The sequence below is a fragment of the Dromiciops gliroides genome, chromosome 2 (assembly GCF_019393635.1).
Source record: "Dromiciops gliroides isolate mDroGli1 chromosome 2, mDroGli1.pri, whole genome shotgun sequence".
Taxonomy (NCBI): Eukaryota; Metazoa; Chordata; class Mammalia; order Microbiotheria; family Microbiotheriidae; genus Dromiciops; species Dromiciops gliroides.
In genome coordinates this window covers 274,837,143-274,844,210 of record NC_057862.1, presented here as the reverse complement: position 1 = coordinate 274,844,210, position 7,068 = coordinate 274,837,143, and positions in this window count along the sequence as shown.

The following is a 7,068-nucleotide window of genomic DNA, read 5'->3' as shown; positions in this document are numbered from 1 at the left end:
AAAGAGAAACTCTACCACACAGGTGATAGTCAACAAATTTTCAACTTGAGAGCAAAGAAGATGCACACAGATAATTATATTCGAATAGGATGCAATTATATTTGTAATTTTACTCCAGAAGCCCATTTGTTAGGAACTCTCTCCTTATTTATGGTGGTAAAGTACCTACCCTGCATCAGGGGTGGGGCTGAGTTGGTGAGAGGCAAGACCTTCAGTTCTTAACCAATAGTCCCTTCTGGGACTCTCCAAGAGAGTCTTCTTCATGACAGTGAGCCACTTCAGGTACTTCTGGCTTCCAACTTTAAAAGAAAAGATAGAAAACCAACTTCAGATTGCTGAAGGAAAAGACTCTGGGAAGACATATGGGGAATTTGTATTCTCCATCATGTCCCTATATCCAGCTTGCTATTTTAGAGACTTTGGGGTGTTTCCCCTAGAGTAAGATCAAAGACATTCTCTTGGTTGATCTGAGTTATCTTACTCCCAAAGGGAAAGCTCCTTTACTCCATATTGTCTGGAATATATTCCTGTGTATAATTTCTTTAACATTTTGCTATGATTTGGATAAATGGGTTTCTTTGCTATTTGTTACATATGTTCATTGTAGAACTGGTATTAGGTGGAAAATGGAGTCAAATTTTTGATATAGAGCCTGGGAATCACCTTGTCTCAAAAATGAAAGTGATCAAAAGCTAGATGGAACACAATCATGGGTTCCGAGATGAAAAATACTTAAGGGAGTAGATATACTTCTAGCCTAGTACCCCATCTCTCTGAGGAGAGGAAAGTGCTGGTCTCTAACCCCAACCTCCAACTTCCCATCCTGGGAGGAATTAAAATCTCCCTTAGAGAAGGGGCTAGACATATCTACCTTCCATTAAGTCACTCAAAGAAAGCTCTTTCTGACACATTTGGGGGGCCCCCTTTTACTAGTATATATTTATATCATATTTTACACAGAGAAGAATTAAGGCTTTAAGTTTATTCTTTGCTATCTATACTAATAAGGTATAATAATACATAAGAACACAGAGAAACAAATTCGCAGTTTAGAAAAACCTACTTTAAAAAGATATGGGGGGGGGTGCAGCTACATGGTGCAGTGGATAGAGAACCAGCCCTGGTTTCAGGAGGACCTGAGTTCAAATGTGGCCTCAGACCCTTGACACTTACTAGCTGTGTGACCCTGGGCAAGTCACTTAACCCCAATTGCCTCACTAAAAAAAAAAAAAAAGATATGGGGGACTAGCTGTATGACCCTAGGCAAGTCACTTAACCCCAAATGCCTCACTAAAGAAAAAAAAGATATGGGGGGGAGCAGCTAGGTGGCACAGTGGATAAAACACTGGCTCTGGATTCAGAAAGACCTGAATTCAAATCCCACCTCAGACACTTGAGACTTACTAGCTGTGTGACCCTGGGCAAGTCACTTAATCCCCATTGCCCCACAAAAAAAAAAAAAAGATATGGTTGAGGCAATTAACTATAGGTGAGACCTCTAAAAACAGCATATCATTAAATGCAGCAAAGCAGTATCTATTGCAAAAGAATAAAAGATACAAATATTTCTTCAGGCACACATTGTTATAGATTGGACTAACTCAGCAAATTACAGAAGTCCTGTTAAAATCCAATATGGAAATTAGGGTCAGAGTTAGTTAAACACTATTTCAAAGTCTATGTGTTTGTGATATATAAAAATTAAAATTTAGGTGGTAACTTCACATCATAGATTCTTTTTTTGGGGGGGGGGCAATGGGGGTTAAGTGACTTGCCCAGGGTCACACAGCCAGTAAGTATCAAGTGTCTGAGGCCGGATTTGAACTCAGGGCCTCCTGAATCCAAGGCTGGTGCTTTATCCACTGTGCCACCTAGCTACCCCACATCATAGATTCTTGTTGAAAATTGCTATTCACCAAGTTATTCCCCAATTGAGAAATGGTCAAAGGATATGAACAGGCAGTTTTCTGATGAAGAAACCAAAGCTATCTATTCCCATATGAAAAAATGCTCTAAATCTCTAATGATTAGAGAGATGCAAATTAAAACAACTCTGAGGTACCACCTGACACCTATCAGATTGGCTAAAATCACAAAAAAGGAAAATAATAAATGTTGGAGAAGCTGTGGAAAAATTGGAACACTAATGCATTGTTGGTGGAGCTGTGAACTGATCCAGTCATTCTGGAGAGCAATTTGGAATTATGCCCAAAGGGCGATAAAGCTGTGCATGCCCTTTGACCCAGCAATACCACTTTTGGGTCTTTTTCCCAAAGAGATCATAGAAAGGTGAGAGGGACCCACATGTACAAAAATATTTATAGCTGTTTTGTACGTGGTGGCAAGGAATTGGAAGTTGAGGGGATGCCCATCAATTGGGGGATGGCTGGACAAGTTGTGGTATATGAATACAATGGAATACTATTGTGCTGTAAGAAAGGATGAGCAGGAGGAGTTCAGAGAAACCTTGCATGGTCTTGCATGGGCTGATGATGAGTGAGATGAGCAGAACCAGAAGAACATTGTACACAGTATCATCAACATTGTGTGTTGATCTACTGTAATGGACTATATTCTTCTCACCAATGCAATGGTACAGAAGAGTTCCAGGGAACTCATGATAGAAGAGGATCTCCAAATCCAGGAAAAAACAAACTGTGGAGTATAGATGCTGAATGAACCATACTATTTCTTTTGTTTTCAGTGCTGTTGTTTTTCTATTTTGAGGTTTTTCCTCATTGCTCTGATTTTTCTCTTATAACATGACTAATGCAGAAATATGTTTAATGTTATTATATATATATATATATATATATATATATATATATATATATATATATATATATCCTATATCAGATTACCTGCTGTCTAGGGGAGGGGAGAGGGAGGGGAGGGAGGGAGAAAAATCTGAAATTGGAAAGCTTGTATAAACAAAAGTTGAGAACTATCTTTACATGTAATGGGAAAAAATAAAATACTTTATTAATAAAAAAGAAATATTTAAAAAAGAGAATTGCTATTCATCTGACTTCAGATTTTTAATTGAATACTAAAATAATATTGAAATGAAATTTATCATAGTCATCAGTGGAAAGCCATGTTGTGTCCCCCAAACAAGGCAGATCTATACTGTGACTCACATCTTTAATATAAACATAGTCAGTGTCTCTCAAGATTAAATTTATCCCTACAGCAATGGTATTATGAACAAAAATGAAATTTTTTTTTCTGGAATGAAAAATTTACCTAGACCACTCTAACAGAAAACAAGCAAAAACAGGATTTTAATTTTATAACCTTTTTTTTCAAACATTTTTTCACAAGTTCTTTTTTTATCCATCTCTGTTTAGTTACATGCATAAAACAAACAAGCTTCAGGATATAATGGTGCTAGCAGTGTACCAAAAGTCCAAACAATCATACTAAATTTCAGCATTTTTATTTAGAAATATCTCTACAAATATTTTAAACCATGTCTCAAGTAAAAATAGTCTTTTCTCTTTGCTGGTGCTGTGCTCTGGTCTGCAAGCAATCACAAGCCTGCTTTTTTGCCCTGGTTTACTCACTGCTGTATATTTTCTTTCCCCATTGATGGTTTATTATCTTGGTCCTTCAAAGAACTTTTGATTTAATTATAATTCTTATTTTTAATTCACTTGAGAACAATTTATAATTTTAAGCTTAGAAACGTCTTCCTTGGTGGTCAAAATTAGAATGCAAAGGAAGAAGCCAAGATTTTCTTGTCACATACAAGAGTAATAAGTGGAGTATAATCTAACAAGGAATTCCATTGTGGAGACGATATTATGGAATGGAGTATAGAATATTTTTAAAGCAAGCATATTTCTGACAATTTATTTTTAATGGAAGAAACACATTCCTTTCTGTCTCCCAGATATCTATTTCACTCCTCCATCTCTGAAAGACACCTTTCTAGCATGTTAGAGAGAAACAGCCCATCTCTGAAGGAAAACCTTGGGTAGACACCTGGTTTTTGCTTTCACTACAGCTAGGAGAAGATTCTCCAAACAAAGATAGCCTCTCATATAAATCCTCAACCCACACTTAAGGCAGGGAAATGAAGATAGGCTAACCAACAAAAGATTAGGTCTCTGCTCTTTTGAATAGCCAGTTCATTATGGACAATCCATCAACCAGAAGGGGGTATTAAACAAAGAACAAAGACCATATCATCCTACACTCTTAAAATGAGAGAGCTTACTCCCCATGTGGCACAGAAACATGTTACCAACAGACAGCCAGAACAGCTCTGCACTCTGAGACTAACAACAGGCTCTTTGTTTTAATAATGACAATCCTTGTTTTATTTTTAGATCAAACTGGGGCTGTACTCCCATTTTGAACTTACTCCACCACAGCTATTATCTCTACTAAAAAAATTCTAAAAAAAAAAAAAAAAGGAAACAGGTGCATCTCTTTTCTTTTGCTTTTAAAAAACATAAAAAGAGAAAAATTATGGGACAGGTTGAATCAGGAAAGTGGAATAACCAAACACTGGGCATAAAACATTTGTTCATATTGAGCTAGAACCTTCCTATGTATTACTAAGCCCTACCTTCTGTTCAGTCTAATCTTTTTCTCAATATTTAGCTTCTATACCTTGAAAATATTTTTGAACAATTAATCCTTTCCCATATAACCACCAGGTGTCACTGCATAGAAAGGCAAATCAAGTTATTAATCACACTTAGCAAGGGAAAAGTGTTAAGGGCGCTCTCTTCCATGCCCCCTTTCCTGTGGACAAAAGTTCTCTAGTAGTTTAGTCCCTTTATGGGAATGCCCATACTTGGATCTGGATTCCAGTCTAAGGTGGCAGTCCCATATTGGGAAGGAGCACTAGCACTCCAGAGTTTGCAGTCACAGTAGAGTAGGATGCTCCTCATAGTTCCAGGGCAAAAAAGCAGGCTTGTGATTGCTTGCACAGGCCAGGAAAGTAGTAAACATACCTCTCCTTGAATCATACAACCTTGGAAGAACTGAAAACTTACAAATCCCTAGAAGTAGCTCTGAAAACAGCTGTACAAACCAACTGAAGCTTGAGATAGTGCACCCTCCACCCTGGAAGAAGTGCCCCACTTTAATAGAGTTAAAAGTTGGGGGCAGATAGATGGCACAGTGGATAGAGCACCAGCCCTGGATTCAGTTCAAATCTGGCCTCAAAACCTTGACACTTACTAGCTGTGTGACCCTGGGCAAGTCACTTAACCCCAATTGCCTCACAAAAAAAAAAAAAAGTCAAGAAATAGGCTGGGAAAATGAGCAAGCAGAAAAAAATGCTGACCACAGAAAGTTACTATTGTGACAAAGAAGATCAAAATCCACCCTCAGAAGAAGATAACAAAGTCAAAGCTCCTATATCCAAAGATTCCAAGAAAAATATGAATTAGTCTCAGGCCATAGAAGGACTCAAAAAGGACTGTGAAAATAAAGTAAGAGAGAGGAAAATATGGAAAAGGAAATGAGAGTGATACAAGAAAATCATGAAAAAAAAGTCAACATCTTGGTAAAGGAGACACACACACACACACACACAAAATTGAAGAAAATAACACCTTAAAACATACTAGGCCAAATGGTAAAAGAGGTACAAAAAAGCCAATGAGGAAAAGAATGCCTTCAAAAGCCAAATTGGCCAAATGGAAAAGGAGGTACAAAAGCTCAATGAAGAAAATAACTCCTTAAAACTAGGATTGAGCAAATGGAAGCTAATGATTTTATGAGAAATCAAAAAACAATAAAACAAACCCAAAAGAATAAAAAAATAGAAGACAGTATGAAATATCTCACTGGAAAAAACAACTGACCTAGAAAATAGATCCAGGAGAGATCATTTGAAAATTACTGAACTACCTGAAAGCCATGATCAAACAACAACAACAACAACATAGACATCATCTTCCAAGAAATTGTTCAGGGAAAATTGCCCTGATATTCTAGAACCAGAGAGTAAAATAGAAATTGAAAGAATAAAAATTAAAATTTTTTAATTAAAATTAAAAAATAAAAAAATTGAAAAAATCCATCAATCACCTCCTGAAAGAGATCCCAAGATGAAAATTCCCAGCAATATTATAGCCAAATTCCAGAGCTCCCAGGTCAAGGAGAAAATATTGCAAGCAGCCAGAAAGAAACAATTCACATATTGTGGAGCCACAGAGAATGACACAAGATTTAGCAGCTTCTACATTAAGGGATCAGAGGGCTTGGAATTTGATATTCCATAGGGCAAAGGAATTGGGATTACAACCAAGAATCACCTACCCAGCAAAACTGAGTATTGGGGGGAATGAGCATTCAATGAAAGAGAGGAATTTCAGGCATACTTGATGAAAAGACCTGAGTTGAATAGAAAATTTGATTTTCATAGACAAAATTCTAGAGAAGTATAAAAAGGTAAACAGGAAAAAGAAATCATAAAGGATATTAAAAGGTCAAACTGTTTATATTCCTCCTGGGAAGGTGGTATTTGTAACTCATAATAACTTTCTCATTATCAAGCCAGTTGGATGGAGTATATTTAGACAGAGGGCACATGTATGAGTTTAGTATGAAGGGATGATATCATAAAATAATAAAATTAAGGGGTGAGAGAGAAATGCACTAGAAGAAAGGGAAAGAGAGAGGTGGAATGGGGCAAATTATTTCACATTAAAAAAGCAAGTAAAAGCTTATTCAGTGGTGGGGGGGAGTTGGGGGAGGTGTGGGGGTGGGGGTGGGAGTGAGTGAATCTTACTCTCATCAGAATTGGCTCAAAGAGGGAATAACATATACACTCAATTGGGTATAGAAATCTATCTTAACCTGCAGGAAAGTAGAAGAGGAAAGGGATGGGGGAAGAGGGAGATAGAAGGGAGGGCAGATTGAGGAAGTGGGCAGTCAGAAGCAAAACTCTTTTGAAGAGGGACAGGATGAAAGGAGATAGAGAATAGAATAAATGACATGGGGTGGGAATAGGATGTAGTGAAATACAGTTAGCAATAGTAACTGTGAAAATATTTTGAAGCAAGTTTGTCTGACAAAGACCTCATTTCTCAAACATTTAGACAA